The following is a 12,373-nucleotide window of genomic DNA, read 5'->3' as shown; positions in this document are numbered from 1 at the left end:
GGTAATTCTTTGAAATACCTTGAATAACCATTTAAATGGCATGGTAAATGAATGGGTAAGATTTGGAATTGGTATTTTGTTCCCTTTGCCTAAAGCCACTGATCGAGTGGTGCCTTGTTGTTCTGGTATGAAGTCACCTTCCAAAACCTTCACCCTCTCTGTTCCTCCCTGGTGTAATGTGCTGCGACACCACTGCTCTAGCTGGTTTCCTAATTTAACATTCTAATGAACATGGAATTGAATATTGTTGGCTCTGTGACAAATTGCTTATGTTCCTCTATTGTATGTCGCTTTGGATAAAGCGCCTGCTAAATGCTTAATTAAATGGTTGTATGATACATATGAAAGTACCATATTATTACAATCTTATACTATCACTGTACCATGACAGTTTTTGTAAAGGTATGACGAATAATAAAGTAACATACTAATAACAATGAATTATGGCTTAAAAATTCATGGTTTAATAGGATACAACCCTTATTTTTAGTTTATACCATTTGTTTTTGTTTTGATCCCGTAACCAGCTGCAAGCCTTAGTCAAGGTTTTCTCCCGTGAAGAAGGTTATCAGACGTTTCTGCTGCTTTACGGTGAGGAGATGTCACATAATGACATGAGTTAATAGTGTAGAGCAGCTTTGCTTTAACTGAGATCAAAAACACTTTCATGACCATCAAGCCATTACGTGACTGCTACTGTGTGAGCTGGGTGTGATGAAGGGAACGAGCATCACGCTTTTCTCTCATCCTGACCACACTGCAAGCGTCTCGTCCCATCGTTCGCTTGTACTGTAGTCAGGATGAGAGTGAAGTGTGATGCTCTTTCCCTTCAACAGTAATTAAATACAAATGAGTTACATTACAAGAGACTCAATTTAAGTAACAAACCACAAAAAAAAAAAAAAAAAAAAAAAAAACCCCTACATAAAACTGAAACCATTTAAATTTTTTATTTTAGATATTTTGACAATATTATACCTGACTAATACCAAAATCCAAAATGATTAAAGACAATAGAAGGAAACTTTTGGTTTTTGGTGAACTTAACGGCTATGAAGGGAATTTAAGTGAAGGTGTTAGGGAGTATTATTTTGTGGTTTAATATTTAAAATTTATATAATATATTTACATCTTTTTTTAAATTACTTTTTTATGCTAAAAATGAAAATGTTTTCTTTTAGAGGTAGGGTATAAAAGTCTATGGTACATTCTCAGTTAGACTGTGATGTGTGTGTATGTGTGTGTGTGTGTGTGTTGTTTAGGCACAAGGACACACAGTATATTTTCAAACTATTTAACATTATTGAATGATTCTGATTAATAATTTACTTTTGCTTGCTTGCATCCGTTCGCTTGCATCAAATAATCAGGAAGATCCTTCTTCCAAATGATTCTAATCAAAACCATTAAATTAAACAGAAATATTGTGACTTTGGGCCACAGTGAGCAAATTACATGGCAAGTCTCTTGTGAGAGAGCATTCTCTAATACATTTTATGGCGACAATACAGTTTCATGCTTTACTATGGGTTTTTAAATTAATTTTTAAGCATTTACAGCTATATTTAATACAACAGTAGAAATATTCTTATATATTCATAATGCTGCACTTAGTCTGTCCTTTATTTCATTTTTCAGGACTATGGCATTAGGAAGGAAAAGAAAGTCACTGGCTGCTGGGCCCCATTTTCCAAAAAGCAAGAGACAGATGTTAAATCCATCTACCTAGACAGGAGAATGGTATTTAAATAGAAGTCACTTGGTGCATTCTAAATGGAATGAAATTATGATTTTAAAAGTACTGACTCAAAGACACCACCTTAAAGCATGTTTAGAGGTTGACATGAAGCAAACATTAATTTTTCCGATTTGTTTAGGGAAGTAACAACATTTTTTAAACCAAAGAGGAACCTACTCACCACAATAAATGTTAAAAAACTCACTGTTTTGATTAAAAACAAAAAAAAAAAACACTGAAAATGTCTGGGTTTAGTCAGAGATTGTTGGCAGGACAAGACAGAGGCCATGTGCCCTAGTCTCTCTTTAGAAGCAGTGCTCACCCTCCGGGAGAAAAAGCCAAAATTTTGCATGTTATGTCAGAACGTAGTTTACCACCTGCAATGTGTAACCAAATCGACACCCACGGACACCAGCCTAACCCTGTCTTTGCTTGTTTAGATTGCTCCTAGCAATCTTGTCGATGACATGTGCTGTTGCGTATTTCTTTAACTTTGCTGTAGGGAACCATCAAAGAATATATCTTGAAACGGCGAGTGTGTTGCAATAGTTATGTTGTATTAGATCATGTAGCCAAGCAGATTGTTTTTTTTGCCATTGAAGAGTTTGGCTCGTATGACAACAAAATCTGTGACATTGCAGTCACGTAACAATCGAACACCACAAAAAAATAATGAAGGTGATAGTGTGGGGGGGACAAAAGGGGTGTTGTCGTGATAAGTTAAGGTGGATCACAATAATGGGTGGTGAGAGAATATATGGGGGGGGGGTCCCAATCAACTGCCACACCAAAAATAGATTCCGGTGTATATTTCCAGTCTGATGAAACAAAAAATATCCAGATTGCACCTTGATTTAACTTTTAACAAATAGTAAAAAACAAGTACATGCAGTGTGTGGCCTACCTGAATCTGCAGTGTATCAGGTACACAACGCTTTTTGTTCTGCCTATGAGACGACAAAATAAATCAGAGTCAATTAACTTCTTTAAACTAATTACAAATGTATTAAAGTACCAGTTTTTTGACCATGTACCAGGGTATTCTTTGAAATACCTTGAATAACCATTAAAATGGCAGGGTAACATGAATGGGTAAGATGATTGGAATTGGTTATTTTGTTCCCTCTTGCCTAAGCCACTAGACTCGAGTGGTGCCTTGTTGTTCTGGTATGAAGTCACCTTCCAAAAACCTTCCTCTACCCTCTCTCTAGTTCCTTCTGGTTGTAATGTGCTTACGGACACCACTGCTCTAAGCTGGTTTCCTAATTTAGCATTCTAATGAACATGGAATTGACTATTGGTTGGCTCCTGGACAAATTGCTTATGGTTCCTCTATTGGTTATGTCGCTTTGGATAAAAGCGCCACTGCTAACTGCTTAAATATAACTGTTGTATGATACCTATGAAAGTACCATATTATTACAATAGATATACTTCATCCTGTACCATGACAGTTTTTTTTGTAAAGGTATGACGAATAAATAAAGTAAATACTAATAACATGAATTATGGCTTAAAAATTCATGGTTTGTAATAGGATACAACCCTTATTTTTAGTTTATACCATTTGTTTGGTGTTTGATCCCAGTAACCACGCTGCAACCTTGGTCAGAGGTTTTCCCTCCACCTGAGGAAGGGTTATCAAACGTTTCTGCTGCTTTAACGGGTGGTGAGAGATGTCACATAATGACATGAGTTAATAGTGTAGAGCAGCTTTGCTTTAAACTGAGATCAAAAACACTTTCATGACCATCAAAGCCATTACGTGACTGCTACTGTGTGAGCTGGGTGTGATGAGGGAACCGAGCATCACGCTTTTCTTCATCCTGACCACACTGCAAGTGTCTCGTTCCCATCGTTCGCTTGTACTGTAGTCAGGATGAGAGCGTGAAGTGTGATGCTCTTTCCCTCAACAGTAATTAAATACAAATGAGTTACATTACAAGAGACTCAGATTTAAGTAACAAAACCACAAAAAAAGCAAAAAAAAGAAAAAACACCCTACATAAAACTGAAACCGTTTAAATTTTTTATTTTAGATATTTTTGACAATATTATAAGCCTGACTAATACCAAAATCCAAAATGATTAAAAAGACAATAGAATGGTTAAGCTTTGGTTGTTTTTGGTGAACTTATACGGCATATGATATGCAATATTTTTCCCAGTGAAGGTAGTTAGGGAGTATTATGTTGTGTGGTTTATTTGATTTTTTCATTAATATATTTTTTTTTTAATTATTATTATTATTATTATTATTATTAACTATATAACCTGCTGAAAATCTTAAACCAGCCTGGTCTGTTACAACTACTTGGCAACTTTTCAAGCTTGTCAGGCTAGGAGAGCTACAGAACAGCTGAAAGCTCATTTTAAACCAGCAAAGCAACTGTACACCTCACGCCACAAAAATTAACAAAGACTGCACAAGATAATGCCAATTGTAACAATAACCACACACTGGCTTCAATGTCACACAAGTGTAAGGCGTAAAAGCGTCATAACATGCACGATCATAATTCATTCCTGTGTCGCCTATCATTCTAACTACTCATTTAGAAGAAGAAAATTTAAAAAGGGTGGAACCAGTGTCATCACATTTAGCTTATAACCAGCTTTTGTTTTTTTGCCTCCTTCTGACCTCCTCTACTGAACCCCACATCACGTCAGTCAGTTCTTCGTATTTCTTTTCGGACACAAATCGTGTTTGTAACAAAATGTATTTAACTTAGCTGACTAGGTATGCAATGTCATAAAGGCAAAAATACAAACAAACAAACAAAAAAAAAAACTAGGCGTTTACATACCTCGCGCAGACGGGTGATAGAGAAACGAAGGGACAGCAGCAATAAAGAGATCCCGCTGATAAGCAATCCTGTCATTGTACTGTAGGCTACCACCAGCACAACTGCGCCCATCATCGCTGTCCGCGGGCACACAAGGAAAGTGGGGAACGCCTTCCTGCCTCAAAGTGTTGTACAAATGTATGTACGGAAGAAAGAAAACGTCGAAATGATGAACTGAACAAAAACCAACCTCATGTAAACTTCTAAAAGTCCCTGACACCCCTCCCATGTTGAGGTGTGACTGAAGGTTTGCGTTCACTGTGAGGTGACCACGGAAAAGAAGAGACGCCGCTCCAGCAGCTTTCAGCACAGTACACATTACAGATGATTATAGGACATAAACATTTATAGATCACAGTGCGGAGAGGTTGGCCCCTTATGGTAAGCCGTTTAACAATCATCCATTCCTTAAGCGAACTAGCCATCTGTTTATGTTACTTTTAATTGGTTTTAATTGGAAATCCATAGTGACCATCTTCTGCAATTTCACTAGTAACTATTGAGTTAAAAAAAAAACTAGCTTGTACGCTTTTTTTTTTAAAATATATGTTTTTACCACTTTATAAAAAGCTAACGTAACAAATGTATGCCCGGATTTTTGAGAAAGCGGGCGGACAAAGGTTTTAATAAATACATACAGTAAAGAACAGAAAAACTGCTTTACTGATAATTTAGTGAATATGCCTAATAGCAACTGAAGGATTGGGCCAACCAACTTTTTCCCAACGTTTGTAAGTGCCATCATTCTTAACAATAATCACCGAAATGACAAGCATAAATAAATAAAGTTTACAAAATGTAAGACCAAATCACAAAAAAAAAAGAAAAAAAAAGAGAAAGAAATTCACCCTTCAAAATCATGTTATAAATCTTATTGTGAGCTATTCATCTGTTCATTGTAAATTCATTTTAAGATTTTTTTTTTGTTTTATGACCTCATCAAAATATAGCAATCCTACTGGAATCTTCCTGTGAAAACGACACATCTCTCTCTGGTGACATATGCAGGACCTTCTCCAGTCATTACTCCCCTGAAACCCCCGCCCGCTAGCTCATGTTCAATCTGCCTCCACTTTTGAGTGGAATGCCCAAAATCCAATTAACAACTGATGAATAGAACCAAGCCCTCGCCCTAGGTTGTTTTTCTTTTCTGAAAATCTCTTTACAGTTAAGATAGGAAAGAAAAGATCTGTCACTACTCTTTCACTTTATCACAACTTTCAAAGACTGTCAAACTACTTGTAGGCCTTTTCCCATTTCTAAGAATGGCAGCCTTTTAATAGATTTTAATGAGAAAAAAACACCTAACTACATTATGAGGAGGTGAATTCATACAATGTGATTTGTACAGAAACAAAAATTTTTAGGAAAAAAGTAAGCAGTTCCACCCCTAAACCCAACTGTCAGTAGGGCATAAGACCGTTCAAAAGATGTACAAGTGATATTGTATGAATGCATAGATTTAGCCACCAATTTGTCAAACCGCAAAATGGTTTATGAATTATATGAGAGTGTATCTTACAGGAACTATTTGAATTCAGAAAAAACATTCAATCATTTTATATATATAGATATTATATATATATAGATAGAATAGAATTCAAGTTACTATCTGCATGAAACATGCTTTTTTTAATGGATTTATTAAAATAATTTAATAAAAGATCAAAGTCTCCTTTTAACTTGAGCACAACTACACACGTTATTCATATAATAAACATAATTCTCCTATACTTAAATTCATTCATCTGTAGGATCAGTTTATTTGTGTCCAGAATTGAGTTGCTCTATACACATAAAGAGAAATAACATGTTTTCTAATTCTTGCTAAGAGATGGATTTAGCCTCTACATCATTCACAGATTTTACATCCCCCCAATACATGAAATCTAAGAATTTGTAGATTTGATTAAAACAACCATGTTTCATCACTGCAGGCCACCATAAAGTATTTTAAATTCAATCTGAGAGACATTGATATGGTAGCACCGCACTTTTTTGCATAGCCTGTAGCTCTTTCAGTCTTTTTCTAAAGTATTTTTAGCTTGTTCATTGTTACTTCACACTCATTTTTTGAAGTTTGTGCTTGTTGAACAACTGTGCAAATTTGCAATGTCGTGATTGAGCAAAGTTTAGATTTACATCAGACGGCGTTTCCTTTTGGGGTCTAAACACATTACGCTGCAGACAATTGTAGATATTCAGCTGAAGGAAATGGTGGGCAGTGTTATCCACAGGAATGGCTAGTGTTTAAAAATTGCATTAAGAGAACTAAAAACCAATTCATGGTCAGAAAGTTGATCAATGTTGATCACAATAAATAACATCAGAACAGAAAATGAATTATTATTTGTAAGTTAATATGTTTAATAATTAGTTTTTTTCTATCTTTATTGCAGAGCTCTCATGGTCAATTTCAATACAATTTATCCTGGCATGTAACGTGATCCGGCACAGAGTACTTCTCCTTTGAATCTCCATTTTCTGATAATTGAAAATGGCTGAGACTAATTATATTTGTGGACCACACAGCATGAAACGGGGAAAAAATTAAACAAAAGTAAAAATATAACTGCTTTTTACAAGTCACAGCTAAATTATGCAGGGGAGATTTAGAAAGTAATACCAAAAACCAAACACGACAACATTCAGATTATCCAAGAAGTAACATTGGTATAGTCAACACATCAATAACACAAATTACAAAATTATTAAATGGGACACTTCACCCAAAAATGACAAGTCCGTCATCATTTACTCCACCCTCATGTCATTACAAACCTGTATGACTTTGTTTCATCTGCTGAACACAAAAGGAGACATGAACATAAGTAAAGGGGGTACACATTTTCATTTTTGGGTGAACTATCCCGTTAAGGGACCAGTGTTTGTTCCTTTGTGTACTGTTTTGATGAGATGACCTACAGGAGTGCAGTAATGTAGTAATCACCAAAAGTGCCTTCAAAACCTTGCGAATGGCAGTTCATTTGCTTTTGTGAGCATCCTCGCTGATATTCTTTTGGCAGACTTAATTGCGTTTTGTTTTTTGTTGTTAGAGAAACCCTTTTCCACACACCCAATTCTCATAAACTGCCCGGCCCAGTCATACACTCAGAAAAAAAGTCCCATTTATACAGCTCAGACACTAAAAGTGTCCATTCTTTGACTAATCTGTGTTACTGGTCCTAGATTTCACTGCTCTAGGTTGGGAAAAGCGTTTTTAATAAGGTGTTGGGCTTCTTTAGGCAAAAGTCGACCCTGGGTTCCCTGCTTTGCTTTAGCCTTGTTCTGCGCCTGTAAGAAGTGAAATAAGGAAACAATGTTAAATATAAAAATAATCATGTTGCATGCACTTTATTTCCTATTCAAGGCTTAAGATAAGTCATTCCAACCAGCTTTCCTGAAGCTGTAGAGGAGACACTAACAGAAACATAATTACACTTGAATGCGTGAGGATGCCATAAACAGGAAACTGAAATTGTGTTCACCATAACCTGGCAGAGAAAATCCATCTGGTTGTTCATCCTAATCACCCATTCCCATGTATTCATCAAAACCATGGTAATTAAAGGGTTAGTTCACTCAAAAATGAAAGTGAAAATTGAAAAATGAAAATTCTGTCATTAATTTCTTACCCTCATGTCGTTCCAAACCCGTAAGACTTTCATTCATCTTCAGAACACAAATTAAGTTATTTTTGATGAAATCCGAGAGCCCTGCATAGACAGCAACAGAACTACTACGTTCAAGGCCCAGAAAGGTATAAGGACATCGATAAAATAGTCAGTGTGACATCACTGGTTCACCCGCAATGTTATGAAGCTACAAGAATATTTCTTCTTATTTTTAATTTTCCTTATTTTTATTTGTGTGCAAAGAAAACTATAATAATGACTTTATTAAACAACTCTCACTTCTGGGTCAGTTTTTGCCGCTATTCACGAGAGTACCATGACTAAAGTCATTATTTTTGTTTTCTATGCACACAAGAAACATTCTCGTAGCTTCATAACATTATCTGTACCAAACTGTTGTCACATGGACTATTTTAACAATGTCCTATAACCTTTTTGGGCCTTGAATGTGTCAGTTGCTTTGCTGTCTATGCAGGGCCAGAAAGCTCTCGGATTTCTTCGAAAATATCTTAATTTTGTGTTCAGAACAGAAGATGAACGAAGATCTTACGGGTTCGGAACGACATGAAGGTGAGTAATTAACGACAGAATTTTCATTTTTGGGTGAACTATCCCTTTAAAGATGTTAAACTGCTATCAGCAGGCTGTTTTACAGAAGATTTCCTGAGGACTGAGAGTTACCTTTTCAACACATGTGTAGAAGACTGAGACTTCTTTAGAGCAGACTGTGTTGTTGAAGTCATTCTGTTTCCAGCAAGCCATCAGCAATGACATTTCTGTTACACAGGTGGCCTCTGTAACAAAGAAGTTTATCACCATGTAGAGTTTAGCAAAAACAATGCTTTATAACAGCCCTTCGAAGTTGCCTTAAAAAAGCAAAACCAGCATCACTTGTATTTCCTGTCCCCCTTTAGAGAAGCAAAAATCATTTTAGTGCATTCACATCTTTTTTCTTTAGCCAATCAGATTACAATTAAAATGAACAAAAAATAACACCAAGGTACTTTTAATGAATGTATAAGTGATAAATATATCTTTATGCTTAAAAATATATATATATTTAACTGAATTACAACTGGCTTTAGTTGATATTAAAACTGTAGTTAGATATAAATCTGAGATTGTTTTCTAGCGAGCACAATGTTTAACCAACCATATAAAGCCTTATGCATCAAATTTTATATATAAATTTCCAAGGCCTCTAAATGATTAACATGATCAAAACATTGGAGGAAAACCTGTACACAATCGACTACATCCCTGATTTTAGCAAGGCCTTTTACTAATTCCAAAAATTTCCAAATTCAGGTGGTGGTACACATCATTTTGCTACAAAATCTTTAACAGCTTGTATAAACTACATGTAATAATAACTTTTATACTGTTATTAATATATTATAATATATAATAATATATTTAATCATATATATATATTAAAATATTTTATTTGTCAGGTTTTTAACGGCTAAACAGAAACTTTACACTCTATTTACAAATTTTATACGTACTATTTCACACAAATGCTTAAAAATATCCCTTAAAAACCCTTAAAAATTTTAACACTTCGAAAAAAGGATAAATAGGCTGTCTGTGTGAATAAAACAAAACTTAATGCAAATTCTGTAACCGTTTTCGATCTAAAGCAGGTCAGTAGAAGAGGCCAAAAAACTAACAGACACCGAACAGTTTATGTGCACATACATTCACATACATTTTCACAGAAAAAAAAGCCTCCTAACCTCCTTTCTTCAGTTTGCGGCTGGCGACTTCATTCTTGAGCGCCAGAGGTTTGATGGGTCTCAGCACGGGTTTTTTCCACTCTGCCTGCTCAACAGTTTAGCAACCTTCTCTTGAATCACAGATCCACTCATCGCCTTTTCTATAATGTCTCCTCCCGAGGACGGTACAAACATTAAACCCAAAATAAGAAAGAAACGGAGCCTAATAACAGAACACAAACAATGACTTAAATGTCATTGCCGAGTACTTCTTACTTCACGTCCTCATGCGTAAGTCGCCATTTTCTGTCGGAAAGCGTTCTCTACCTGTTGTTATAGTTACCGCTGCCGACATTGTCGTAAAAGTATCGTGAGTAGTGTTTTTCCTTTGCATGTTCCTCATGTATCAGTCTATACACATACAAGTTTATTCAGTGATTATTGTTCTTCAGTTATTATGAGCTATTTCATGAAAAACTAATTTTATTCATACACAATTCAGGCCTAATTATACTGGGAATGCGGTAAAATCTAGTGCAAATCAGAGTTGTTTCTAAAGCTGGTTCACCTGGAATTTGAATTTCAACTCATGAGATTAATGGAAAGCAAGTCTTCAAATTCTGAAATTTGCTGAGACCTAGTACAAAACTTAAGGATGAACTAATTTAATCATGTGCTTAATTGTAAACAAATTGTAAACACCAGGACAGGATGCCTTTAGGTGATGCAAAAATCCCAACAAAAGACATACTCACAAAATTAATACACACATAACCACTCTGAACACCCCAAAGAGCGTGACTAAGATGAAAACTACTGTTTATCATACCCATTTTGATCTCATTAAATTGCCAGTAGCCTACTCTAAAAGACAATTTACATCAAATTATTATAAATTTTTTTTCTGTACATTTAGAAAAACCAAAGCTTTCCTTTCTCCCCAAAACAGGTCATTCAGATTAGATATTAAGCTGAATAAGAAACATTGTTGCATGGAAATGACCGAATGTAACACCACAAAAATGTCTTGATTGCTGTTAATCGCTGCTTACATAACAATCCTTGAAATTATGTAATGTTTTTCACTCTAAATTAATGGGGCTTATCAAACCAAAACTCACCTTATGTACACAGCTCCAGTTATAAACATACAGAGACAAAGTTATAATGACCATGTTGTTGTCTCTTCTACTTTGCGGTAAAATCAGACCCGCATTTTTTTTTTTCAAATTCATTTTGATAATTTTTCATCTGTCTTTCCCCACCTTGAGTATATTGTTTCAGCTGATGAACTCCAGCTGGTCCATGCATTCCATTAAATGGCAGCTTGTCCTCATATCTGCTCTGGTGTTCTGACTGTCTCTGCTTGTTTGTAACAGGGCTACCTTGAGTTTTCAGCCAGCTGGAACAACTATCAGGATCATAAACTGGCTGATTTGTTGCACATGCTTAGATTGGGAAGTGTTCCTGGAATGTTCAGGACTGTTTATAATTTGAAAGTTATTCCATTTCAGGATTTCCTATTAGCAAAGTTCAACTCTGAGGTAAATTACAAATCATGAGCTAAAGGCAAGTTAAAACACAACATGCAGACGGTGGAAATGAGATATCATTTAAATATTTGTATAAAATAAATCAAATTGCAGCACAGTGCATGTAAGTGTAGCTCTCATTTTAGTTGCAGTGTTGTTTGTTCTGTATAGATTTTCACATGCCAGCAGAAGAATGTTAATTTGTTAATCCAGCCTATCATAGAGTCATAGGTGACGAAGCAACACATTTGGTATTTGATTATATTCATTGAATATATGAAAAAGAATAGCTAAGGTTACTATGGGAATGAAGCTATTGAAATTTCTCAGATATAATTCAGTAATAATCTTTCACTCTAATTATATGAATGGTTGTCAGGGGCTATGTAACATGATGTGGAAGAAGAATGAAAGGCTTAATATAATATCATTAAACTCTGTATAACCTACACTCAGGGGAAAAGGAATTAACAAAGACTATTTTCTGTGTGTTACTCCAATACACTTCATAAAGATGACTGTTTTGCATCTTTGAGTTATTAATTCAGCTCTGTCTCTCTGGCAAATACATGTTCTTACTGACCCTATATGATTCATTAATTTAATTATTCCCTGCATTTAATTTCACACATGTACAGTAGACAGACATTGTGAGACAACATGAGGGTGAGAAGATATTTATGTTTTCTCCATGGGGAATAGGCAGAAATGACATAGGACAAAATCATGTGTGTGTGTGTGTGTGTGTGTGTGTGTATAACCAGAAAGGAGAACAGAGGCAGTCTGGTCTGTCAGAGGACTGTCTGGAATTGTGAATTGATTAATGCAAGGCAGATCCATTAGTGAATGAAGTCTGTCTTGTCAACAGTGCATACTGTAGAGCAATGACTTCACCTCTGCCCCG

General features: G+C 35.4%; 1 pseudogene; it reads right to left on the bottom strand.

The window, feature by feature from the left end:
- Nucleotides 1–7,696: 7,696 nt before the first annotated feature.
- Nucleotides 7,697–10,267, bottom strand: LOC122147336 (annotated as a pseudogene).
- Between the last annotated feature and the right edge of the window lie 2,106 nt (nt 10,268–12,373).

Source organism: Cyprinus carpio, chromosome A13 (assembly GCF_018340385.1).
Source record: "Cyprinus carpio isolate SPL01 chromosome A13, ASM1834038v1, whole genome shotgun sequence".
NCBI lineage: Eukaryota > Metazoa > Chordata > Actinopteri > Cypriniformes > Cyprinidae > Cyprinus > Cyprinus carpio.
The sequence above is the reverse complement of the archived record's forward strand: the minus strand, read 5'-3'. Positions and strand labels throughout refer to the sequence as shown.